The 27,756-nt window shown below is 40.5% G+C and overlaps 1 long non-coding RNA gene across 2 annotated transcripts; it reads left to right on the top strand.

Annotated features, from left to right (window-relative positions):
• On the top strand, positions 1 to 27,756 carry LOC147378236 (uncharacterized). 2 transcript variants are annotated; one of them, XR_015145394.1, is made up of 5 exons: positions 1 to 118; positions 1,203 to 1,296; positions 1,853 to 1,971; positions 5,943 to 6,113; positions 27,622 to 27,756. It is a non-coding gene; the product is annotated as an uncharacterized LOC147378236 (long non-coding RNA). The 2 variants fall into 2 exon arrangements; XR_015145395.1 differs by lacking the exons at positions 1 to 118; positions 1,203 to 1,296; positions 1,853 to 1,971; positions 5,943 to 6,113 and adding an exon at positions 14,498 to 15,266.

Raw genomic sequence — 27,756 nt, 5'->3', positions numbered from 1 at the left:
TTGTTAAGACAGCTCAGTCGAATCCATCACGACTTCTTTGAAGTCTTCTGTTTTGTTGTCCTATATTCTATATTTGTTATAATTTATTGAGGAGGACATTCATGCTACACATACATGTGTATGTAATCCCTTCTGGATTACTATACCCTTCTGGATTACTATACCCTTGACTGATGCTGAGTAGGGAATTCTAGGTATTTATTCTAGGCATGTGTAGCCATGCTCTGTGTCACTGATCATTTCTGCCCCCTCCAAACTGTGTCCTCTGGCAACAGGGCTGGCTGAACCTGGAGGAGACACATGGCCCAAGACAATCAGTTTATGGTCTGGACAGTGGCCTATAAAGTATTGTGGTATAAGAGTTCTGCCCAGTAGATTGATGGTGATTCAGTTGGACCAGACAGATTCTTTCTGTGTTTTATTTCTGTATACAGAGCGCCAGATAATGGAAGGAAGCAGAATCAAACGGGATAGGTTGGGTCAGTGGTGTTCAGACTTCAGTGAGCGTTAGAATAATTTATAGGGCTAATTGGGCTAGTTTCTGCTACAGTAACGAACAAGCCCCAGATCTCCATGGTTGAAGGAAACAGAGGTTTCTTTCTTGTTTGGGCCACGTGTTTGTTGTAGGTTGTCTGGGTGCTCAGTTTCCAATGTCAGTGTCAGCTTCCTCACTCTGAGACTCAGCCTGATGGAGCAGCCACTGTCTGGGACATCCTGGCTGTGATCACAGCAGAGGACACAGGGAGTGCGTGGTGAAGCACACCCTGACTCTTAAAGTTACCCCTGGAGGTGACATATGTCACTTCTACTCAATTGTGCTGGCCAAAGAGAATCATATGGCCCCACATAACTTCTAGTGGGCTGGTAAACACAATCTTATTTTCTTAGAAGGAAGAGAACTAGAAGATTTGCAAACTGCTTTAATTATCAACCAATGGCTGGAACCAAAAAAATACACACAAAAAGAGACTAGCATGCAGAGGGCATGAAATCATCAGAGCCAGGGACTGAGGAAAACCCTGGCTGGTCAGTTGGTAGTGGCAGGGATGATTAGAGACAAGATGTGGATATATAGAGTCATATAGTGGTTGATGATGGTTATTGAAGCTGCTTTTGATCCTAAACCACCTCTAAAGTTGTTGCATTATGTTCTGATAACCATGGATGTATTAATATGGATGTTCCCACATCAATACCTCTAGGCCCAAAGTATGACCAAGGAGTGGCTATTTGGAGGTGTGTAAATGGAGCCTAGGCATGTGGGCTAGGCGTCTGAGACCAGGAGGGGACCTAGAGGTAAGAAGAGAAAGGGGCATAATTCATGGTCTGGGGACCAGGGCTCTCTGCAGTATCATGATTGAGCACAGAACCTTTAAGAACCCAAGAATTTTAACTTCAAACTTGGCTTTCCACATGGTTCTGAAGGCATATTTGTAAAAGTAGTTTGGATAGAATATATTCCAGTTTCTTAGGTTGGTTTGTCCTTATAAATATTCATAATTATGCCACATAGATCTCCATTTATTTTTTAATTTTAAAATTATTTATATACGTATTTATTTATTTAGGCTGCACTGGGTCTTAGTTTCAGCACATGGGATTTTTTTTTTCAGAATCTTTTTTTTTTTTAATTGCAGCATGTGAACTCTTAGTTTCAGCATGTGGGATCTAGTTCCCTGACCAGGGATGGAAGCTGGGCCCCCTGGGTACCACTGGGAGTGTGGAGTCTTAGCACTGGACCAGCAGGGAAATCCACATAGGTCTCCATTTATATCCTTGCCACGTGCTGTGTGTGCTAAGTCACTTCAGTCATGTCTGACTCTTTGCGACCCCATGGATTGTATCCCACCAGGCTCCTCTGTCCATGGGATTCTCCAAACAAGAATACTGGAGTGGATTGCTATGCCCTGCTGCAGGAGATCTTCCGACTCAGGGATCAAACCTGAGTCTCTTTGTCTCCTCCATTGGCAGGTGGGTTCTTTAATACTAGCGCCACCTGGAAATTCCCTTGCCCCAGACCCTGTAAATGTTAGAGACTGATCTGGAGGGCAGGTGGAGAACTCAGGAGGTCAGGACTCAGATCGTGGCCTGGGGCAGTAAGGAAGCACCTGTCAATATAATTCTGTGGTGCAAATACTGATGAATCTGCTTTGACTATCAAATTTTACAGATTTAAGAAACAATGAATTGTCTCCAAATCAGGTTCTCCAAAGCCTCGCAAAAGAGCTTGGCAGAAAAAGGGTAAACGCTTATATTTCACTTAGCCAATTTGGCTCTCACTCTAATCTGTCAACAATTTGTTTACAACAAGCTATGTTGTCATATTAAGAGCACTAGTGCGAGAATTAAAACACGTGGTTTCTAGACACTGCAGCCTGGTGGCCAAGAGTGTGGGCTTTGGAACCAGAGAGATACCAGCTGGGAGGTCAACTCTTCTGCTTACAAGCTGAGTGATCTCAAGCAAGTATCAACCTCTCTGAGCTTCAGTTTCTCCATCTCTAAGTAGAATAAGGATCCCTGCCTGACACGGGTATTGTTAGGATTTAGTAAGACACACCTGAAAGTGCCTGGTGCCTAAGGGGTAACTGGTGCCACTGTGGTTTTGTTGCTTCTATTGTTATAATTGCACAACCTTCGACCAGCTAGTTAAACTCACTTCAAAATTAATTAGAAAAAAATACCAATACAGTATACTAACGCATATATATAGAATTTAGAAACATGGTAACAATAACCCTGTATACGGGACAGCAAAAGAGACACTGATGTATAGAACAGTCTTTTGGACTCTGTGGGAGAGGGAGAGGGTGGGATGATTTGGGAGAATGGCATTGAAACATGTGTATTATTATATATGAAACGAGTTGCCAGTCCAGGTTCGATGCACGATACTGGATGCTTGGGGCTGGTGCACTGGGATGACCCAGAGGGATGGTATGGGAAGGGAGGAGGGAGGAGGGTTCAGGATGGGGAACATGTGTATACCTGTGGCGGATTCATTTTGATATATGGCAAAACCAATACAATATTGTAAAGTTAAAAATAAAATAAAATAATAATAAAAAAAGAAAAAATAGGGTAGCACATTCACATAGTTAAAATCAGATATGAAAAAATATATATATTGAAAAAAATTATCCCCCACCTCTCTCCCCATCCATTCCTCATTTCACACAGCCTTATCTTCTGTGTTTTGGAGAGGGAAATGGCAACCCACTCCAGTATTCTTGCCTGGAGAATCCCATGGACGGAGGAGCCTGGTGGGCTACACTCCACGGGGTCGCTAAGAGTCGGACACGACTTCACTTTCACTTTATCGTCTGTGTTAGTTGTGGGTGTGTCCTTCCAGTATTTTATTCAAAAATAAGCAAATGAAAATAATATATTCTTGTTTTCTCCCTTTTCATACACAAAAGGTAGCACACTATATTTTTTTTTCACTTAGCAGTGTCTCTTAGAGATCTTTCCATATCAGTATTTAGAGAGCTTCCTCATTCTTTTCTACAGCTGCATACTATTCCACTGTGAATTTTATTTCCTTACTCCCCTCAGCTCAGTTCAGTCGCTCAGTCATATCCAACTCTTTACAACCCCATGAACTGCAGCATGCCAGGATTCCCTGTCCATCACCAATTCCTGGAGTTTACTCAAACTCATGTTCATTGAGTCAGTGATGCCATCCAACCATCTCATCCTCTGTCGTCCCCTTCTCCTCCCTCCTTCAATCTTTCCCAGCATCAGGGTCTTTTCCAATGAGTCAGCTCTTTGCATCAGGTGGCCAAAGTATTGGAGTTTCAGCTTCAGCATCAGTCCTTCAAATGCATATTCAGGACTGATTTCCTTTAGGATGGATTGGTTGGATCTCCTTGCAGTCCAAGGGACTCTCAAGAGTCTTCTCCAACACCACAGTTCAAAAGCATCAATTCTTCGGTGCTCAGCTTTCTTTATAGTCCAACTCTCACATCCATACATGACTACTTGAAAAAAAAAATAGCTTTGACAAGACGGACCTTTGTTGGCAAAGTAATGTCTCTGCTTTTTAATATGCTGTCTAGGTCGGTCATATGGTCATAACTTTTCTTCCAAGGAGTAAACATCTTTTAATTTCATGGCTGCAGTCACCATCTGCAAGTGATTTTGGAGCCCAGAATAAAGTCTGTCACTGTTTCCATTGCTTCCCCATCTATTTGCCATGAAGTGATCAGATGCCATGATCTTAATTTTTCTGAATGTTGAGTTTTAAGCCAACATTTTTACTGTCCTCTTTCACTTTCATCAACAGGCTCTTTAGTTCTTCTTCACTTTCTTCCATAAGGGTGATGTCATCTGCATATTTGAGGTTATTGATATTTCTTCTGGCAATCTTGATTCCAGCTTATGTTTTATCCAGTCTAGCGTTTCTCATGATGTACTCTGCATATAGGTTAAATGGGCAGGGTGACAATATACAGCCTTGAGGTACTCCTTTCCTGATTTGGAACCAGTCTGTTGTTCCATGTCCAGTTCTAACTGTTGCTTCTTGACTTGCATACAGATTTCTCAGGAGACAGATAAGGTGGTCTGGTATTCCCATCTCTTTAAGAATTTCCCACAGTTTGTTGTGATCCACACAGTCAAAGGCTTTGGCATAGTCAATAAAGCAGAAATAGATGTTTTTCTTGAACTCTCTTGCTTTTTTGATGTTTCAACGGATGTTGGCAATTTGATCTCTGGTTCCTCTGCCTTTTTACTCCCCTAGAGATAAACAACTGGATTGTTTCTTTTTAAAAACAATCTTATTGAAGTGTAGTTGATTTATAGTGCTAGTTTATGGTGTATAGCAAAGTGATTCAGCTATGTATATATGCTTTTTCACATTCTTTTCCATTATAGATTACTGCAAGATATTAAATATAGTTCCCTGTGCTATATAGTAGGACCTTGTTGTTTATCTATTTCATATATACTAGTTTGTTAATCTGAAACCTCCTGATTTATCTCTCACTCTTTTTTCCTCTTTGGTAACCATGAATTTGTTTTCTATGTCTGTGAGTCTATTTCTGTTTTGTAAATAAATTTATTTGCATCATAGATTCCACATATAAATGGAATATGATATAAGAGAAATGTGATATTTCTCTGACTCACTTCACTCATATGACAATCTCTAGGTCCATCCATGTTGCTGCAAATGGTGTTATTTCATTCTTTTTATGGCTGAGTAATATTCCATTGTATATATTTTCCACACCTTTATCCACTTATCTGTCAATGGACGTTTAAGTTGTTTCTGTCTTGGCTATTGTAAATAGTGCTGCTATGAATATTGGGACACTTGTATCTTTTTGAATAAGAGTTTTCTCCAAATATATGCCCAAGAGTGGGATTGCTAGATCATATGGTAACTTTATTGTTAGTGTTTTAAGGAACCTCCGTAATGTTTTCCATTGTGACCGCACCAATTTACATTCCCACCAACAGTGTAGGAGGGTTCGCATTTTATACTCTCTCCAACATTTATTATTTATAAGCTTTTTAATGATGGCCATTCTGACCAATGTAAAGTGGTACCACAACATAGTTTTATTTGGATTTCTCTGATAATTAGGGATAATGAGCATCTTTTCATGTGTCTATTGACCATCTGTAAGTCTTCTTATGAGAAATGTCCATTTAGGTCTTCTGCCCATTCTTTTACATTGGTTTGTTTGTTTTTTGTTATTGGGTTGTATGAGCTATTTGTATATTTTGGAAATTAAGCCTTTGTCAGTCACACTGTTTGCAAATATTTTTCCCCCAGTTCATAAGTTGTCTTTGTTTTCCTTTGCTGTGCCAAAGCTTATAAATTTGATTAGGTCCCATTTGGTTACTTTTGCTTTTATTGCTATTGCCTTGGGAGACTGACCTAAGAAAACATTGCCATGATTTATGTCAAAGAATGTTTTGTCTATGTTCTCTTCTAGGAGTTTTATGGTGTCCTGTGTTATATTAAAGTCATTAATCCAAAGAAAGAGAAGCTCTATACAGTCAGCAAAAACAAGACCAGGAGCTGACAGTGGCTCAGATCATGAACTCCTTATTGCCAAATTCAGACTTAAATTGAAGAATGTGGGGAAAACCACTAGACCATTCAGGTATGACCTAAATCAAATTTCTTATGATTATACAGTGGAAGTGAGAAATAGATTTAAGGGACTAGATCTGATAGACAGAGTACCTGATGAACTATGGACGGAGGTTCATGACATTGTACAGGAGACAGGGATCAAGACCATCCCCAAGAAAAGAAATGCAAAAAAGCAAAATGGCTGTCTGAGGAGACCTTACAAATAACTGTGAAAAGAAGAGAAGTGAAAAGCAAAGGAGAAAAGGAAAGATATTCCCATTTGAATGCAGAGTTCCAAAGAATAGCAAGGAGAGATAAGAAAGCCTTCCTCAGTGATCAGTGCAAAGAAATAGAGGAAAACAACAGAATGAGAAAGACTAGAGATCTCTTCAAGAAAATTAGAGCTACCAAGGGAACATTTCATGCAAAGATGGGCTCAATAAAGGACAGAAATAGTAGGGACCTAACGGAAGCAGAAAATATTAAGAAGAGGTGGCAAGAATACACAGAAGAACTATACCAAAAAGATCTTCATGACTTAGATAATCACAATGGTGTGATCACTCACCTAGAGCCAGACATCCTGGAATGGAGCCAGACATCCTGGAATGTGAAGTCAAGTGGGCCTTAGGAAGCATCGTTATGAACAAAGCTAGTGGAGGTGATGAAATTCCAGTTGAGCTATTTCAAATCCTAAAATATCATGCTGTGAAAGTGTTGCACTCCATATGCCAGCAAATTTGGAAAACTCAGCAGTGCCCACAGGACTGGAAAAGGTCAATTTTCATTCCAATCCCAAAGAAAGGTAATGCCAAAGAATGCTCAAACTACCACACAATTGCACTCATTTCACATGCTAGTAAACTAATGCTCAAAATTCTCCAAGCTAGGCTTCAGCAATACATGAACTGTGAACTTCCAGATGTTCCACCTGGTTTTAGAAGGCAGGGGAACCAGAGATCAAATTGCCAACATCCACTGGATCATGGAAAAAGCAAGAGAGTTCCAGAAAAACATCTATTTCTGCTTTATTGACTATGCCAAAGCCTTTGATTGTGTGGATCACAATAAACTGTGGAAAATTCTGAAAGAGATGGGAATACCAGACCACCTGACCTGCCTCTTGAGAAATTTGTATGCAGGTCAGGAAGCAACAGTTAGAACTGGACATGAAACAACAGACTGGTTCCAAATAGGAAAAGGAGTATGTCAAGGCTGTATATTGTCACCCTGCTTATTTAACTTGTATGCAGAGTACATCATCAGAAATGCTGGGCTGGAAGAAGCACAAGCTGGAATCAAGATTGCCGGGAGAAATATCAATAACCTCAGATATGCAGATGACACCACCCTTATGGAAGAAAGTGAAGAAGAACTAAAGAGCCTCTTGATGAAGCTGAAAGAGGAGAGTGAAAAAGTTGGCTTAAAGCTCAACATTCAGAAAACAAAGATCATGGCATCTGGTCCCATCACTTCATGGGAAATAGATGGGGAAACAGTGAAAACAGTATCAGTCTTTATTTTTGGGGGCTCCAAAATCACTGCAGATGGTGATTGCAGCCATGAAATTAAAAGATGCTTACTCCTCGGAAGGAAAGTTATGACCAACCTAGATAGCATATTGAAAAGCAGAGACATTACTTTGCAACAAAGGTCCATCTAGTCAAGGCTATGGTTTTTGCAGTGGTCGTGTATGGATGTGGGAGTTGGACTATAAAGAAAGCTGAGCACCGAAGAATTGATGCTTTCGAACTGTGGTGTTGGAGAAGACTCTTGAGAGTCCCTTGGACTGCAAGGAGATCCAACCAGTCCATCCTAAAGGAGATCAGTCCTGAGTGTTCATTGGAAGGACTAATGATGAAGCTGAAACTCTAATAATTTGGCCACCTAATGTGAAGAGCTGACTCATTTGAAAAGACCCTGATGCTGGGAAAGATTGAGGACAGGACAAGAAGGGGATGACAGAGGATGAGATGGTTGGATGGCATCACTGACTCAATAAACATGGGTTTGGGTGGACTCTGGGAGTTGGTGATGGACTGGGAGGCCTGGCATGCTGCGGTTCATGGGGTCGCAAAGAGTCAGACACTACTGAGTGACTGAGCTTAGACTGAGAAGGCATTTTGAATTTATTTTTGTGTGTAATGTGAGGTCTGTCCAGCTTTCCCAACATTACTTGCTGAAGAGACTGTCTTTTCTCCATTCTATATTTTTGCCTCCTTTGTCAAAGATTAATTGTCTGTAGATGTGTGGGTTTATTTCTGGTCTCTCTTAATTGGATTGTATCTGATATTTTGCTCTAATGAATGATGCTGCTGTGAATGGACTTGAACATGTGCCATTTCATGCAAGTAGTTATATCTGCCTTAGGCAGGTAGCTGGAGTAAATGCATTGGTAATTTTGATAGATAATATTAAAATGTCTTCCACGGGAGTTATACCATTATGTACTTTCTCCACAATGTATGTGGTTTAAGTCATGTGAACATCTCACTCATTTTTTTCATCTGTCAAACAGGGCCAGTAATGATGCCCAACTGTATTAGTTTCCTGCTGCTGTAATAAACTTACCACAAACTTAGTTGCTGATTTTTTCTATAATTTTTGTTGGAGTATAGTTGATTTACAATGTTTTGTTAGTTCCAGGTGTACAGCAAAGTGAATCAGTTCTATATATATGCATATATCCACTGTTTTTTAGATTCTTTCCCCATATAGATCATTACAGAGTATTGAGTTCTTTGTGCTATACAGTATGTCCTTATTAGTTATTTTATATATAGTAGTGTGTATATATGAATCCAAATCTCCCAATTTGTCCCTTCCCCCTTTTTCTCCTGGAAACCACGTTTGTTTTCTACATCTGTGACTCTGTTTTATAAATAAGTCCATTTTCTTTTTAGTTTCCACATATAAATGATATCATGATATTATCTTTCTCTGTCTGACTTACTTCACTCAGTACGACAATCTTTAGGTCCATCCATGTTGCTGCAAATAGCATCATTTCATTTTTTTATATGGCTGAGTAATAATCCATTGTATGTATGTACCACATCTTCTTTGTGGACATTTAGGTTTTTCCGTGTCTTGGCTATTATAAATAGTGTTGCAATGGACTTTGGGGTGCATTGGTGTATTTTTGGTGATATAATATATTGATATAATACATTATATCAATATAATATATTGATATAATACATTATATCAATATAATATATTGATATAATACAAAACAATATATTGGTGTATTTTTCCTAATTATGGTTTTCTCTGGATATATGTCCAGGAGTGAGATTGTTGGATCATATGATAGTTCTATATTAATTTTTTACAAACTTAGTTGCTTTGAATAACATAAATTTTACAGTTGAACAACACAAATCTTATCTTATAGTTGCTAGAGATCAAAAGTACAAGCTGGGTCTCAGTGAGCTATTGACTGGATTGCATTCCTTGTGGAGGCTATGGGAGAGAATTTGCTCCCACATTCCTTGGCCCATGGCTCTGCATTACTCCAAATTCTGCTTCCACGGTCACATCTTCTCCTTCTAACTTTCCTGTCTCCCTCTTTTATGGACCTTTGTGATTACACTGAGCCCACTCAGATAATCTAGGATGATTTCACATCTCAGGATCCTTAACTTAATCACTGTTTGCCATGTAAGGTAACATATTCACAGATTTGGGGGGTTAGGATAGTCTTCTTTGGGGAGGCATTATTCTGCCTACTACAATTGCCTACTGCATGGGATGTCAGGAGAGTCAAGACAGAGAAATTACCTGTAGAAAGTTATAAATTTGCTGTTTCCTTGTTAATCTCCCCAGCTGGAATGTAAGAATGGAGGTGCTTTTGGTTGAACTATTTAGTCTCTGTTTATGCTTGATACTGTGGTCACTGAGCAGAGCTTCAATATAATTGTTTTATATTTTATAATTATATTTAAGTTATAATGTATGAAAGAGTGAATGAAATTCTTAGAAGAAATATAAAACATATGCAAAAAAGCCATTATTATTTTTTTTAAAAGAGTATGTATATCCCATTCTTTGGAAAGAAAGCTTGTCTTGCTAGACAGAGAATGGTGGTAAAGACCACTGTGAATTATTGAGCCATTATTTTGTCAAATTTTGTGAATCAGTAAAACAATATGTACTTATTCAAAATGTGTTTTATCTTTCAATGAAGAAAATATATCTGCCCATATCTAAAAACAATGATTTTCAGTTTTTCAGTTTAAACTTAACATGCAGATAGTCTGTCCATGCAAAGTCTGTCCCACTTTTTCTCGGCTTGTGTCACTGAGTCCATGGATCAAAGAACAGACTGGATTAAAGTTAAAACACACAAACACTGAGGAATTCAGTTAATATGCACTGATAGTGCCAAAGTAATCACAAGAAGAACTGCTGAGACGTCAGTAGGAATCAAGGCAAGGGCACAGAATTACGTTAGCTGTGATTGTATTTTCATCATTATGCCCTTGCATAAAAAAAAAAAAGAGTCAGTTTAACTTCAAGAATGTCCTTAGTGAAACAGTAGAAATTATTTATTTTATTAAACCTCAACTCTTGATTATACACCTTTTTAATATTCAGTGTGGCAAAATGAAATATCTTCATAAAGATCTGGGGCTGCATATCCTGAAGAATGCATATCTTGGGTGACTATTTGAGTTATTAGCTAAACTAGCCACCTTCCTTATGAAATGCCATTTTTACCTGAAAGAGTAACTGTCAATCTGTGGCTAGTGAGACCTGAATATCTGATGGACAGTTTGTTGAAAACTAGCAAAATGGATTTGCTACTTTAAAGTAAACAACCAGCAGTATTTATTGCTAGTGGTAAAATTCTAACTTTCAAACTTTTCAGAAATAGAACTTTTAAAAACTTGCATCCATGTCCATGAATTCAGTAGCTTTCCATCAGCAGCTTTTCTGATGAAGTTAGTGGTGACTGTTACTTTTTAAATATTGTGTAATGAATTGGGTCAACATTTGGGAGACCTGCCTAATTCAGAAAACCAGTATTTTCCAGGTATTGGAATGCATGACAATATAAAATCTTTCCAAATGCGAGATAAACCAATGAATTTTAATGTGACAGAGTGCAAAAAAAGTCATTGATGTGATTTCCGATTCTATACTGCAGCTAACCTTTTAAGAAAGTAACAATTGTCAAATTTTAGTGTAGTATCAAAGAAGAATATCCAAAATCATCTGAAAAGGCTATTATAACAGCCCTCTCTTTTCCAACTCTGTATCTTTATGAGCCCAGATAATCTTCATATCCTTCAACCAAAGCCATCACAACTTATTTAGCACACAAACAAATGTAAAATCTGCAGTGTTGTACTATGCCATGTACTAAAGAGATTTGAAAAATTAACTCTCTCTCTCTCCCTCTCCCTCTCTCTTGTGGTTTTGGAAAAGATGATTATTTTTCAGAAAATGTTATATTAACATGAAATGGAATTGTTGTTATTTCTGCGTGAGTTGGTAAATATTCATAGATCCAACCCACATAACTAAAAACTCTTTGAGGTCCTCAACAATTTTTAAGTGTGTAAAGAGGTCCTGAGGCCAAAAAGTTTGGGAATTACAATATAATGCAAGATAACCCTAATGTAACATAACCCTAACCCAGAAAGTCAGGGCATACTTGGGTCAGTGAAGAGGCTGTAATAAGATTCTATTTCATTATCAGTGGGCAACCTTTTGTAGATAAATACATTTAAATAATATATAGTTGACTACATTGGTAACAGAGCAGATAATCAGTTTACCCAGAAACTAGCAGGCAAGTAATTGTCTAAATATATTCTTGTTCTGACTATCCCTTTATTTTTATCACCCTCTTGGGGAAAATCAAATTGGAAATATGATAAGGCCAAAACTCCTACTGTCCATGCCCAGCCTCCCATGACAGGTCTGCCAGTGAGAATTTCATACCAGGCCTCAGGATATGAGTGGGATGTATTCCAATTAAAGAATAGTTGTTGACTTCTCTAGGGAAAAAAAAAAAAAAAAAGCAGTGGGATCAATGGATATTTAGCTACAGTAACAAAATGGGATTCACCTGGGGCCTGATGGGTCTAACTGGGTATCAAGGTCTTTACCTATTTTTGACAGACTGAAACTCCAAATCTTGTCCACTGATATTGGTGTGCAGCTGCCTACACAGATTTATTCCTTCTCAGCTTTGATTTGGCACTGTCAGTGGTCATCTGGTCAATGTGTAAGTCCAGCCTTCAAAACCAAAGACAGTCATACAAAGATGGCTGTTGTTGTTCAGTCCTTAAGTTGTGTCCAACTCTTTGCAACCCCATGGACTACAGCATGCCAGGCTCTCCTGTCCTTCAGTATCTCCGAGAATTTGCTCAGATTCATGTCCACTGAGTCAGTGATGCTATCTATCCATTTCATCCCATGCTGCCCTCTTCTCCTTTTGTTTTCAATCTTTTCCAGCATCAGAGTCTTTTCCAGTGAGTCAGGTCTTCACATCAGGTGGCCAAAGTATTAGAGCTTCAGCTTCAGCCAGTCCTTCCAATGAATATTCAGGGTTGATTTCCTTTAGGATTGACTGGTTTGATCTCCTTGCAGTACAAGGGACTTTCAAGAGTCTTCTCCAGCACCATAGTTTGAAAGCATCAACTCTTTGGCGCTCAGCCTACTTTATGGTCCAACTCTCACATCCATACATGACTACTGGAAAAACCATAGCTTTGACTATATGGCTGCAGTCACTGTCTGCAGCAATTTTGGAGCCCAAGAAAATAAAATCTGCCACTGCTTCCACTTTTCCCCCATCTGTTTGCCATGAAGTGATGGGACCAGATGCCATGATCTTAGTTTTTTGAAAGTTGAGTTATAAGTCAGCTTTTTCACTCTCCTCTTTCACCTTCATCAAGAGGCTCTTTAGTTTTTTTTCACTTTTTGCCATTAAAGTGATATCATTTGCATATCTGAGGTTGTTGATATTTCTCCTGGCAACCTTGATTCCAGATGGTGATTTATTCAGCCTGGCATTTTGCATAATATACTCTGTATAGGAGTTAAATAAGCAGGGTGACAATATACAACCTTGTCGTACTCCTTTCACAACAATGGCAGGCCCAATAAAACCAAAGTCAGCATCATGTCAAGGTTTAGACACTCTTGTTTGCAAGCAGTCTTCATTTGATCATTTTTCTTTCCTGTGTTTGTTGAGAAATTAATATTAAATATTGGCTGACAAATCTAGTCATTGCAGATAATACCCCTCTAACATCAGAAAGTGAAGAGGAACTAAAGAGCCCCAGTACTGTATAAAGTACAGTAATACAGTATTTTTATATCAAGCCCAGAATGTCTGGAAGCAAGCAAAAAGCAGCAGTGATGAGAAAAATGCACTGGCTCAGAGAAAGGACAGTGAGAGACAATAGGAAGAAGTAACTGAAGAACCAAAGAAATTCACGATGCAAGGAAATGGCAAGGGGATTTTCTTTATTTGAGAAGGCACAGGACCCAAACATAGAACAGAACACAAAGGTTGCAGCAGCCATTTAGAATGCAGCCCAGTGCTACCATGTCATCTATGATGAGAAAAAAGGAGCTACTGCCTGGACATCACTGGATTGTTTGTTTCAAGAGGCTAGGTAGAACTGAAGCCAACAAGGAACCAGAACCCATGCTGTCAACGTCAGGCACGAGTGAAATTGCAGCTTGCCCTCCGTCTCCTATTGCTGATGATCCTTCAGCTCTACCATCTCCCACCTCCTTTCCCTCCTCCAGTCAGTAACTCTTCTTGGCAGTTCACTCGATGCCCGTGGTTAAGAATCTGCACACCAATGGAGGGGACACAGATTCGATCCCTGGTCCGGGACGATTCCATACACCTCGGCTCAACTAACCCCGTGTGCCACCACTACTGAACCCGTGCGCCCAGAGCCTGTGCTTTGCAACAAGAGAAACCACTACAATGAGCCCCCACTCGCCACAACTAAAGAAAGCTGGTGCACAGCAATGAAGACCCAAGGCAGAAAAAAGTAAAAAGAAACAAATAAGTAAAATTTAATAGTACTCTATTACCAAAAAAATGCTAACCATCGTCTGACAATGCCGGGTTGACAAAATCTTCCGTTTGTTAAAAGCACAGTATCTGCCAAATACAATAAAGTGAAGTGCAGTAATGAGACACGCCTCGGTCACTTACAAATGAAACAGTCCTAATAATTTATATTTTAGTTCTTTTTTCTATAAATTTGGTTAAAATTCCTGGTCAAAACAAGTGGGAGTCCATTTTACTTATAATGATAATAATAGCTGATGTTTCTTGAGCCTCTTCCGTGTGCCAGTCACTGTTCTAAGGGCATCACGTACACTCACTCATTTAATCCTCACAGGAACCTACAAGGGGCTGCATCTCCATTCTGCAGATGAAGAAACTGAGACACTTGGTGAGCCCCATTTCCATCAACCCCGTGTTCAACACACTTTCTCTCACAGGTTAGGAAAAACCTATGAAGACCTTGCCTTCTATTTGAGAAGTCACCAATTAAGTGAGTTATTGTACTTGGAAGGGTCCAAAGTTTATTTCTGTTACCAGAAGTGTCTCATGGAAACCTTGGAAGGATAAGACAGAATGATGGCAGCTGCAATGCGAGATCCCAAAGGAAAAGTCAGTGGCAGGCTGCTTCCACATGAGGAGGTCTCTTTGTGCAGAATGGGGGTTAGAAGGATTCTTTTCTCTCTGCAAAATTAACTGAATAATCAAGGGTAGCATACTACTCTCAGAAATACGGACTCCGTCAGAAAGAAGATGGATCAGGAAACAATGGTGTGTTACCATAGCAGAGGACATAGGGAGTTGGCTTTTCTGCTATCTCCTGGCAACTGTGTGACAAGGAGCTGCACCAGGCGTTGAAATACAGGAGAGAAAGCTCCCACTCGGGAATCATCTGGAAGAGAACTTTAATCAAGTTTACCTTGGTGCCTCAAGAGAAGCTCAGATTTATTAATGGAAAATAAATATGTCAGGCCCCCCTAATGTATAACTCCGTGGATCTTCCTGATGTGTCATGAAAGCAATGAAAGTTTACCTCATGAAGGAGCCTTCTGCTTTAGTTTTTGAAAAACATGCCAAGGAAGGATTAGCCTTTGTTTGCAATTGCCTTCGTTCAGGGGCCGAGTACTTGCGGAGGTGAGTACCTACTGGGACAGCTGCTAATAACCTTCTTCTTCTCTCTAACCACTAAATCTTTTAGGTATTCCCAAGCTACTGTGTCTTTGTCTACTTCATTCCTTTAAAAGAAATTTGACCTATTTATTTTTTAAAAGGTTAGACTTTATTTTATTTTTGGGGTATGCCATGTGGCTTGTGGAATCGTAGTTCCCTTACCAGGTAGGTACTGAACCCAGGCCGTTGGCATTGAGAACTCAGAGTCCTAACCACTGGACTATCAGAGAATTCCACTACTTTATTCTTTTTAATTGCTGCCTGGAATTTTGTAAAATGGATGTTCTATAGTTTAGTTTGTTGTTGTTTAGTTGCTAAGTCGTGCCTGACTCTTTGTGACCCCATGGACTGCAGCACTCCAGGCTGCAGTTTAGGTTACTATTGTCTAATTCATGGACAGTTAGGCTGTTTCCAGAGTTTTGTTATAACAAGCACGGCTCTCCTCACCATCAGGTTAATGCTACTTGTGCAAATAGGTTTGCTGGGTTGAGGAGTGTGCACATTTAAAATATTATAGCAACTTCCTAGGAATACCCTGGCAGTACAGTGGTTAGGATTTCACACTTCTACTGCAGGGGGCACAGGTTTATTTCCTGGTCTCTGGTCAGGTAATTAAGATCCTGAAAGCCAAATGGCATGGCTAAAATATATATATATACATATATATATTTATTATAGTAACTTCTAAATTTCCCCTCAAAACACTATAGATTTTACATTTTTGTTAACGGCTCCCTGTGAGCATCCTGCCCCCTTCCTTCTCAGCGCCTTTGTACATGTTCTTCCCTCTGATTGGGCTGCTTGTCTCTTACTCGTCTTTCAGGGCTTATCTTAAGCTTTCCTTTTGGGGAGCCTCCCCTCACTCCCTGTCCAGGTCATGGTCTTGTGTCCTAAGCGGTCAGAACATCAAGCTCTTTTCCTTCAGAGCATTTAGTATGTGTACATTAACAATTGTTGTTGGCAATATGGTCTCTGCCTCCTTGAAACCCAGCTTCTACACCTGGAAGTTCTCGGTTCACATACTGCTGAAGCCTAGCTTGAAGGATTTTGAGCATAACCTCGCTAGCATGTGAAATGAGCGCAATTGTGTGGTAATTTGAACATTCTTTGGCATTGCCCCTCTTTGGGATTAGAATGAAAACTGATCTTTTCCAGTCCTGCAGCCACTGCTGAGTTTTACAAATTTGCTGACATATTGAGTACAGCACTTTAACAGCATCATCTTTTAGGATTTGAAATAACTTAGCTGGAATCCTGTCACTTCCACTAGCTTTGTTTGTAGTAATGCTTCCTAAGGCCCGTCTGACTTCACACTCCAGGATGTCCAGCTCTAGGTGACTGACCACATTGTTGTGGTTATCCCTTGAGAGATTAGAAGACCTTCTTAAATGAATATTAATGATGGGATTGCCTAGTTAAATCTGTGCTCTATTGACAGATTTAATTTTCTATTTGTCCCTCCCTTAGATCCATTCTTTGACCTTCTCCAACTCCAGAGGTTGTTCCTAGGCTCCTTTGTCAGCTGGTTTCCAGCTAGGTTTGGCCAATGTCAGCTGTGGAGACTGTGACCAGTACATATTCCCATTCTAGAAAGCATTCTCCAATAGGAATATACTAAAATTTCACCTAATTAAAAAAATCATACACAAATTCCAGTATATTATTATGGGTCCCAAGCGATAACCCACCATATCCTAGAAGTCCCATGAGAGAGAACGCTGAGAACTTTGAGTACTAAAATAGGCTCATCAAATGAGGGCTCCCAAATGGATAGCCAAATGAGGGGTTTCAGATCCACTATTATTGGTGGTTATAATCTATGGAGTTGCAGCAAATACTGAATCGTTGCTCCTAGGGGAAATGCAGGGTTAGGTTCCTGCAAGCCTCTGATCACAAAATTTCCATCAGTGGTGAAGATATAACTTTGTTTTATGTGTGTTTCTGTTTAAAGACACCTTGTGTTTCATTGCTCAGTCATGTCCAACTCTTTGTGACTCCATGGACTCTAGTCCACCAGGATCCTCTGTCCATAGGGATTCTCTAGACAAGAATGAATGGGTTGCCATGACCTCCAGGGAATCTTCCCAACCCAGGGATTGAACCCAGATCTCCTGCATAGCAGGCAGATTCTTTAATGCCTGAGACACCAGGAAAGCCCTAAAGACACCTTATCTAGTTAAAGGGAAGTCATCACAAGGCAGCATTACCTATTCTTTATTCGAAGCACTTAGTTAGTCACTCAGTCGTGTCCTGCTCTTTGTGACCCCATGGACTGTAGCCTGCCAGGCTCCTCAGTCCACGAGATTTTTCAGGCAAGAGTACTGGAGTGGGTTGCCATTTCCTTCTCCAGGGGATCTTCCAGACCCAGGGATCGAACCCGGGTCTCCCGCACTGCAGGCAGACTCTTTACTACTTGAGCTACCAGGGAAGACACCTTATTTAATGTATATTTTTGACTCATTAACATTGAACTCATGGCCAGCAGCACTAAACTTATGCCTGAATGAAGCTAATCTAACAGATATATTTTCTCCATAAGACACATCACAGCCATTTTGAGTTTAGGAAAAGACAGCACTTCAACATTATGCTTGGAAGTCATTTTAAACAGCAAGTGTATGAAGGTTAGTCACTCAGTCATTTCCAACTTTTCACAACCCCATGGATTGTAGCCCACCAGGTTCCTCTGTCCATGGGAATTCTCCAGGCAAGAATAGTGGAGTGGGTTGCCATGCCGTCCTCCACTGCCGTCCTCCACTGTATCTTCCCAACCCAGGAATCCAACCCGGGTCTCCTGCATTGTAGGCAGATTCTTTACCATCTGAGCCATCAGGGAAGCCCCCTTAAATAGCAAAATCACCAAGAAAAGCTCAAAATTTTGAAAAGTGTGGCACTAAATAGCCTGTGCAAATAATGCTATTTACAGTGTGAGAGCTGAAACAAGAAGGCAGAATATCAGATTATTTAATCTCAGCTAACTGCCCAGAGACTCAAATTTCTCACTAATCTGCATTTATGTACAAATGACTACAAAAGTGCTGCAAGTACAGTCAGTCCTCTATATCTGCAGGTTCAACCAACAGTCGTTGAAAAATACCAAAAAAAAAAAAAAATTTCCAGAAAGTTCCAAAAAGTAAAAGTTGAATTTGCTTGCAATGACAACTATCTACATAGCATTTTCATTCTATTAGGTATTATAAGTAATCTAGAGATGGTTTAAAGTATACAGAAAGATGTGTGTAGGTTCCATTGAAACACTACACCATTTTATAAAAGGGATTTGAGCATCCATAGAATTTGGTGTCTGGTGGGGTGTCTTTGAACACCTGTGACTACTATCCTCCCTGGTGGCTCAAACGGTAAAGAATCTGCCTGTAATGCAGGAGACCAGCTTTGATCCCTGGGTTGGGAAGATCCCTTGGAGAAGGGAATAGCAACCCACTCCACTATTCTTGCCTGGAGAATCCCATGGACAGAGGCGCCTGGTGGGCTACAGTCCATGGGGTCGCAAAGAGTCAGACACGACTGAGTGACAAACACTTTCACTTTTTCACCTGTGATTACTGAAGGAACCCTTTATTGCTTTAGGGGTTACAAATACATATACATTTTAGTGAATAGGCAGATTTGCAAATTCAGACCTCCAATGCTGCTGCTGCTGCTGCTGCTAAGTCGCTTCAGTCGTGTCCGACTCTGTGCAACCCCATAGACGGCAGTCCACCAGGCTCCGCCGCCCCTGGGATTCTCCAGGCAAGAACACTGGAGCGGGTTGCCATTTCCTTCTCCAGTGCATGAAAGTAAAAAGTGAAAGTGAAGTCGCTCAGTCATGTCTGACTCTTAGTGACCCCATGGACTGTAGCCTACCAGACTCCTCCGTCCATGGGATTTTCCAGGCAAGAGTACTGGAGTGGGGTGCCATTGCCTTCTCCTATAGTGAGGATCAACTGTATTTTGTTTGACTAGGATGATGACACCAAGAAACGAACATTGAGCTGAAATGACTGGGATTACAGGATGTCCCCACTTCCAAATGTTGACAGGAAGCTGACTGCTTCACACTTACTTTTCCCTACCGGCCAGTAGAGGCCGGAGAGTCTGGAACTCCTGGCATGGTTTACCTCTTCCATCAAGGGCAGGTCTGAGAAACCATCCTCTGTGTGCTGTTTATCCCAGTGAAGTGGGATGAATGAGTATCAGGGGCAGGCTTGGACGGGAAGGAAATCATAGGAAACAGAGACGTGTCTGATGGAGGGGAGGGCAGAGATATTCTAGTGTCTATCCAGGTGGGGGTCAGGATTGTGGACCCCCGTTTCCAGTGCCTTGGGTTTCTCAGGGAGCGCACAGGGCACCACGGGAGGTACTGCCCGCTTCCTCCAGCCCAGCCTCTCCTCTTCAGGCCATTGGGTGGGGCCTGGGCCAGTCCACCATCTCATTCTGCCCTAAGGACATTTCTCTGCAGTTTCAGATAGGTGGTCTCTCCTTGGGCCAGAACCGGGAGAGAAAAAAAGGAAAACAAAGGACTTCCCTAGTGGTCCAGCGGTTAAGACTCCACGCTTCCCATGGAGGGGACGCAGGTTGGATCCCTGGTCAGGAAACTAATATCCTACACTCAGTGGGGTGTAGCCAAAAGAAAAAGAACTGGGAGAAAGTGGTAAACAGACAAGTTCCCAGCATCTATTCCCAGCATGTGAGGAGTGAGTTTTCCAAGGACCTGAAATCTATCCATTAAGCACACAAATTAGGCATCTGGGTGGAGATTTTTTGGATAAACATTTTGTTTCACTGCCAGGTAAGATGATAATATTAACCATAAAATAGTTTGTGGCATCACCCTTACTACACTACAGTTTTTCACTGAAGTGACTTCCTTAGGGCTCAAAGACTTCTATACTGAACACCAACAGCTGTCTTCCTTTTGTTTATCATTTGTTGGATTTTGACTATTTAGCTGGCCAGTAATTACTCTGCTCCTATCAGCATTCTCATCAAGTCCAGAAAACTGTCAGGTTCAGACTTAGCAGGGTAGATCTGAGCTGTTAAGCCAGAAAAAATCGTCTGGAAACCCCAGAGTAGATGCTGCAGCGAATCTGTTTGCTGACTCTGAGTTCCAGAGAATTCTACAGAATTATTGCTGTAGTGGGTTCCCTTGTCCTGGTCCTGTGTCTTGGTCAAGATTTTCAACTCTGAAACAAAGACCTATTACTTCTGCAGTTTTTCCCAGGCCTGGCCTCCTAGTGGCAAACTCGCTTGCTTTTGCCATGCTGTGGTCTTGTAAACTGATCATCAACCTCCACACCCACTCTGTGACCACTTTTTATTTTTTCATTTAAGTGGTTACATAGTAATGAATTTTAAAACAACATTTATATATTGATTTATTTATGGCTGCTTTGGGTCTTAGTGTGCAGGCTTCTTTCTAGTTGTGACACAGGCTTAGTTGCCCCAAGGCATTTGGAATCTTAGATTCCTGACCAGGGATCAAATCCACGTCCCCTGCATTGGAAGGTGGATTCTTAAGCACTGGACCACAAGGGAAGTCCCCATGGCCCCTCTTTTCTTTATTGCTGCCTTGCTGTTGAGGTTGGTGCTGCTGGCCATAGATGGGATATTACCATATGCAGCTGATCAGCCATATCCCAGAATTAGGTTGTTTGCTCAGAGATGGGTTGATAGGAAATCTCAGTGGGCGGAAGATTTCAGGCATGGCAATGTTTTCCCCTGAGGGGCTAGAGAAAGAAAGTAGCAGAAGAGTAACTTCAGAATGCCTGCACTATCTGAAGGAGTTTCTAGAACTCCTAATGAGAGGCTACTTCTAGAAAAGTAAGATTTCTAGCCATTCCACAGTCAGTATAACAAAGACAAAAGTTTTTCGTTTTGTTTCATTTTGTCTGGACTGAGCAAATGTTGAGATTTTACCAAGCATCAGCTCCCTGTCACAAGCAAACTCCAAATGGGAAAAAAGTTTCCTCCCTACCTCTGGGGATGCCATAGGTGCCCAACACCCCCTCCCCCAGCCCATGACCCAGACCAGAAGCCAGGGATGCATGACCGAATGCCCTTTTCCCTCTTGCTGCACAACAAATCTGTCATGAATTTCCATCATGATGCTCCATCCCACCAGTGTCTTGAGTATGTGTCAGTCCTCACCACTGCTTCATTCCAGGTTCTGGTTTCTGCTGTTCCACCTGCCGCACCATCACCCAAGAGAACTTCCCGAAAGGTCAGCAGTGTTCTGTGCCCCCTTTGCTGTTGTTCAGTCACTAAGTTGTGTCCAACTCTTTGTGACCTCATGGACTGCAGCATGCCAGGCTCCTCTGTCCTCCACTGTCTTCCAGAATTTGCTCAGATTCATGTCCATTGAATCGATGATGCCATCCAACATCTCATCCTCTATCGTCCCCTTCTCCTCCTGCCCTCAGTCTTTCCCAGCATCAGGGTCTTTTCAAGTGAGACAGCTCTTCACATCAGGTGGCCAAAACACTGCAGCTTCAGGACTGGAAGGCATCAGTCCTTCCAGTGAATATTCAGGGTTGATTTCTTGTAGAATTAACTGATTTGATCTCCTTGCAGTCCAAGGGACTCTCAAGAGTCTTTTCCAACACCAAAATTTGAAAGCATTAATTCTTGGGTATTCAGCTTTCTTTGTGGTCCAATTCATACGCTCCTTTGCACATCATCAACAGTTTCATCAGCATGGCAGGTGCAGCCTTTCTCTACTTTGCTGACAAAGCATGTGTTTGTTGTCAGCTCAGAGGCTTTTCACCAGAGTCCCCAGTTTGCCTAGTAGTTCCACCTAGAAGATGGACCCAGAAATGTGCTGAATCCCAGATGTCCACCTGATAACTCAGTAAACCCAGAAAAGTTATTTAACATTTATGAGACTCACTTTTTCCATCTGTAAAATGGGGATAATTATCAATACATCTAGCATCAAAACTCATCAATGTAAACTGGCATTGGAATCAGAGGATATGTGAAGAAGTAACTTACATTTTACACAACTTTAGATTGTTGGCTTCTCTGGTAAGAATGCATGCATGTGTAGTCATGTCCAGCTCTTTGTGAACCTTTGGACTGTAGTCCAGCAGGCTCCTCTGTCCATGGGATTTCCCAGGGAAGAATACTGAAGTGGGTTGCCATTTCCTTCTTCGGGGGATCTTCCTAACCCAGGCATCAAACCTGCATCCCCTGTGTCTCCTGCATTGCAGGCAGATTCTTTACCTGCTGAACCATGGGGGATATGCACTACTTTCACCAGTAAAAATATTCAAGGGATGAAAAAATAGTCTGGTAGAATTTCTGTAGTGTCTGGTTTAATCCAGCTTGCCCACTTATTCGCTGTGTGACTGTGGGTGAGTTACTTAACTTCTCTGTGCTTACTCTGCCAATTTGTAAAATAAGAATAACTATAATACTTACCTTGCAGAGTTGTTTATTGTAGTCATTAAATGAGTGACATACATTAAGTGTTTGGAATAGTGCTGGCACATTGGAAGTGCTGTGTAGGGGAATTTAGGGGAATTCCCCTGTGGTCTAATGGCTGGTACTCCACGTTCCCAATACAGGGGGCCGTGTTGGGGAACTAGATCCCACATGCTGCAACTAAAGATTCTGTGTGCTGCAATGAAAATCTCGCATGCTGCAGCCAAGACCTGGCACAACCAAATAAAAAAGAGAGAAAAAAAAGAAAGACCATGAGAAGTGCTGCCCAGGACTTTGCTAAGATTAGTGATGGATGATGAGACAGTAAATGAATCATACCTGTCTGATGTCGTCTGCCCTCCCCACATATTTCCTAGGATTGCTGTGAGGATCCAGTGAAGTGATATACGAGTGACACCTGGTCCACGTCGATCGCTCAGTGCCTGCTAAATGAATGCCAATTTTCCTCCCTCCTGCTTTCCTTGCATTTCATGCCTCAGTTGGAGGACTTTTCCTTTTCAAAGGCTTTCCTGATACCTAGGCTGTCTGGGCCAATCCCACGTGTTTCTATTTTAGGACACTTTCCATACGACCATGTCATTGTTGGTTTACTTCTGTGTCCTGCGCCAGACTCTCAGAAATTTACAACAAAATTGTCTTAATTTACCCTTGCATATCTAGTCCTTGGCCTAGTACCTGGCAAAGAGTAGGAGCTCAGTATACATTAGCTGATCTCTACCTTCATGCAATTTATAATGCATCTAGGGTGAAAAGAATGCAAATATCTGAAAGGTCAATCCCATCAACAAATGTAAAGGTCTATTTTTGGAATATGATGGCACAAGGGGCAGTGAGGGTGGAGGAGAGCTCCAGCCCTGGGAAAGGGTCAGGAGACATGGGTGGAGTGCCCAGGTTGGTTGCTGAAAATCATAGGAGACTCAGCAACAGGTACCTAACTTCTGTGAACGGAGGTCCTGTAAGCTGGAGAAGATGACAAAAATGCCAGGCTCCAGGCAAGCCCTTGTGGCTCAGATGGTAGAGTCTGCCTGCAATGCCGGAGACCTGGGTTCTGATCTCTGGGTTGGGAGGATACCCTGGAGAAGGGAATGGCTACCCACTCCACTATTCTGGCCTGGAGAATTCCATGGATGGAGAGCCTGGCAAGGTATAGTCCATAGGGTCGCAAAGGGTCGGACATAACTGAGCACTTTCACTCTGAGGGGATGAGCAGAAATTAGGCTTGTGGGGAGGAAGCTGGAATATTTCAGGCAGGGTAAAAGCTTGAGAAGAAATAGTTTAAAGGAAATGAAGAGACAGACAGGAAAGAATCACACATCTTTATTGTCCACAACGAGGAATTAAAAGACTCGTTTGCTTGTGAATGTGGCATTTTACTTCATCTGTCAGTTTTGAAGGAAAGCAGGAAAAACATGACCTGGACTATGAAAGAAAAGCTGGGGGACAGCGGGGGCTGCTCAAATCTGGAGAAAACTGCCTATAATTTCAATTACATTTTAAAAAATAGCACACTCTTGCATTTAGAACAAAAGCAGTAGGTATGGAGATAGTTAAGCTCATAACCAAAAGTTTTTATTGCTTTGAAGTTTAATTTAGTTGTTTAAATGAATTTTAATCTTCTAAATCCACAACTCAGTAAAAAGGTCTTTAAAAAAAAACCCTGGCACCTAGTTGTTTCGTATTTAGCTTTGAAGAACCAGATGGGACATACAAATAACACTCTTTTTATTATTGCTTAACTGTATTTTCTAAATGTTTTTTGTTTCCAGTGTGGTATTACTTGAGGAACTTTAAAATTTCTGAAATAAAAACAGACACAAGTTAGAATAACCTCTGAATTTTTTTGAGCTCATAATCTCCCATCTCTGGCTCATTTCCCTTTTACAGAGCAGCAGCCCAAGAGACAGTGATCGAAAGGAAACATGCAGGTTCTTTGGTGTCTGTTTATGTGTACTTTGCACCTTATCTACATTTTTGTGATGCTTAGACTTGAATAGTAACAGGCTAGCTGGAAACCATCTCTTCTTTGGTTAACCTTTGGCTATTGCCAGTGACTGAGTGACAGATCCTGTTGCTAATGGATGTTGTCCTCTAAGTGGAAAATCACTGGTCCACACACCGTTGGGGGCAGCTACAGGCACAGTGCAGTTTTCAAGTCACTCTACCTGTAATGCAAGAGAGATGATCCTCCCCCCATCTATCCCTGTTTTAAGCTGTTTTGTCCAACCTGGCAATGGGGTGATGATAGAAAGAATAACGGTTTCCCTAAAAGATGTCCTTGTCCTAATCCCCAGAACCTGTAAATTACTTACATGACAAAAGAGACTTTGCAGATATCATTAAATTAAGGATAGTGAGTTACCGTGGATTATCAAGGCAGACCCAGTGCAATCTCAAAAGTGTTTGTTAAAAGAGAGGCAGGAGTTTCAGAGGCAGAGAGGGCAACTTGAAGATGGAAGCAGAGAAAGAGAGAGTTTAAGATGCTATGCTGCAGGCCTTGAAGATGGAGGAAGGGGCCATGAAAGCAGGCAGTTTCTAGAAGCTGGAAAAGGCAAGGAAGCAGATTCTTGCCTAAAATCTCCAGAAGGATCTCAGGCTTGGTGACACCTTGATTTTAGCCCAGTGGGAACCATCTTGTATTCCTGATCTTCAGAACTGTAAGATAGGAAGTTAGGGTTGTTATAAGCTGCCAAGTTAGTGGTAATCTGTTACAGCAGGGACGGTTCACTGAAGTGCTGGTCTTGAGAAAAGGAAAATTACTCATGGACAGGTACTTAATCACTCAGGGATGGCGTGACTGGAATCTTCAAAGTCGTTACACTATGAACTGCCTGTGAAAGAAGGAAAATATTACTCTTTCGGGCCCAACGGTGGTCTACCAAGGTGGCAACCTTACCAAAGCCCATGATGAGGAGCATTGTTACTTGGCAGATAAGAATATATATTAAGCTAGAAAGCGGGATTTTTTTTAAGTTCCAGAAGCACTATTTAAAAATGGAGTTGTAAATACATAACAAAGTAACATAACTAATAAAGGTAACAAAAATAAATAAAGAGAATAATGTATCCATGCAAAATAAAAATAACATAGTAAAAGTCCAAATATTTGTAACTGAACAAAACTGTATAAACACTTAAACAATACCCTAAGTAGAACAGATGTTAATATTTTCCTAAATAGCTCCTTACCTTCTACATCCATGTTGATATGATCGTACCCAAACATTAAACAAAGAGGAAACAGTGGTGATTATTTTGTTCTACTTTTTCTTCGCATGGATTTACCCTGTTTTAATGTTTCATTTATCGGGGGAACTTTTTTGGAAAGAAATACCCCTTTTCATTAGACAGTAGGTAGGCTACAGGTGCACTGTAGAAACATAAAATGTAGAAAAACAGAATAAAAACAATCTGTAACCCAACTCAGAAAACCACTATTTTAGGATTTTTCTCTTAACAAGTTTTGCAGTTCTTAAGATTACAGAGTATAAGTTTGAATCCTTTTATTTAATATAAGCATTCCCCACGTCACTATAAATTCTCTAAAAATGTTGCTTTTAATGATGGTACCATGCTCAACTACCATTTATATTCTAAAGTGACCTACCAGTGCTGTTATTGAGCATTTAAGATGTTTGGGTTTCCCAGTACAATGAATAACAGTGCAGCGAATATTTCTATGTAATAATCATTGTCTGAATTTTGGAATCTATGCTTAAGATAAATATCCAAAGACAGAATACCTGCTTTAGAGGCTGTGGATAATATCAAGGTCTATGAAATTTATTGAAAAATTATTTTTCCATTAGGTGTGTACTAATTTCCCCTTATTAGTAGTTTATATTGGCTGAGAAACATGCATATTGTAATCTTGGATCAGTGGCTTTCAAGTATATCTTATTGGTTCACTCTAAAAATAACCCACTATGTATCATAACCCGATACACACATACACACACACAGAAACAAAGATTTCTCTTTCAACGTAAGATGCCCTACCACTATGATGTTATGCTTTCTATTATCTTCCATTTTTTAAATGCTAGTTTTGGTTCATAAGGTGATCTCAATGCCAGTGAATGAGCCACGGCCCAGTTTGAGAAAACTGCTTTAGATCATGGTGGTAGATCTAGCTGAGTGTAATTCATATTTGCATCTAGAAGGTTCATAGGAATTATGCCTTCTAAAAGTATCTCAAATCTCAAGTTTTCTGCCATTTCCAGAAACATGCTTATATGATGATGTGATCATAGCAGTAGATTAAAAACAATATTTGTATTAAACAGCTGATCAAACTTTGGAAAACCTGAATTAGCTCTACCTCAAAGCCTAAATGTCATCTCCATTATAACATCCATTATAGATGTTTGTTAATTCACAGAATTCTCACAGGTATACACCTTGTGATTTCTATGCATTTAATAATGGAAGATGAAGTGGCAACAACAGATCCTTAAAATTTTGAATTCTGTGAGATTTTGATGTAAGTTGCACCTTTGGTGCTATCAACACCTTTGTGTGTCTGTGAATTCTTCTAGATAGGCTTTAAAAAAAGATTTCCTTTTCCCAGCTAACATCTGGGGAAGGCGAATGAGCAAGTAATGGGCGTTTAAAAATAGAGAAAAGGACATAGAATAAAGTAACCATCTCTATTTTTACACAGGTGTTAGATTAATTTTCTGGATTCAGGTCTAGAGAAATTCCTTCACACGTGTTGAATGCTACCACTGTGATGAAATTTTTAAAAAGTCTACCAGCAAATATATCTAAAATATACTGTAGGCCATTCAAGCTCCAGATTTTATGAGTGACTTAAATGCCAAACATTTCATGAAACATACTGTATTTGTGATTACTATTCTTTCTCTCTTTTTTTTAGGCAGCAAGTCAATGGAGAGCCCTAGAAGAAATGCAACAATGATGAAACAGTTGATTGTCAAAGGTGGTGAAAAAGTGCCTCAAAAATTACATTATTTTTAATTCACTTTTCCTTTAAAAAATTCAAAGCACTTCA

This window comes from Bos grunniens, chromosome 2 (genome assembly GCF_055505025.1).
Source record: "Bos grunniens cultivar Pamir isolate PY7600 chromosome 2, Bosgru_T2T1.0, whole genome shotgun sequence".
NCBI classification, from domain to species: Eukaryota; Metazoa; Chordata; class Mammalia; order Artiodactyla; family Bovidae; genus Bos; species Bos grunniens.
Note: the sequence above shows the minus strand (reverse complement) of the source record. Positions and strands in the feature narration are given on the sequence as shown.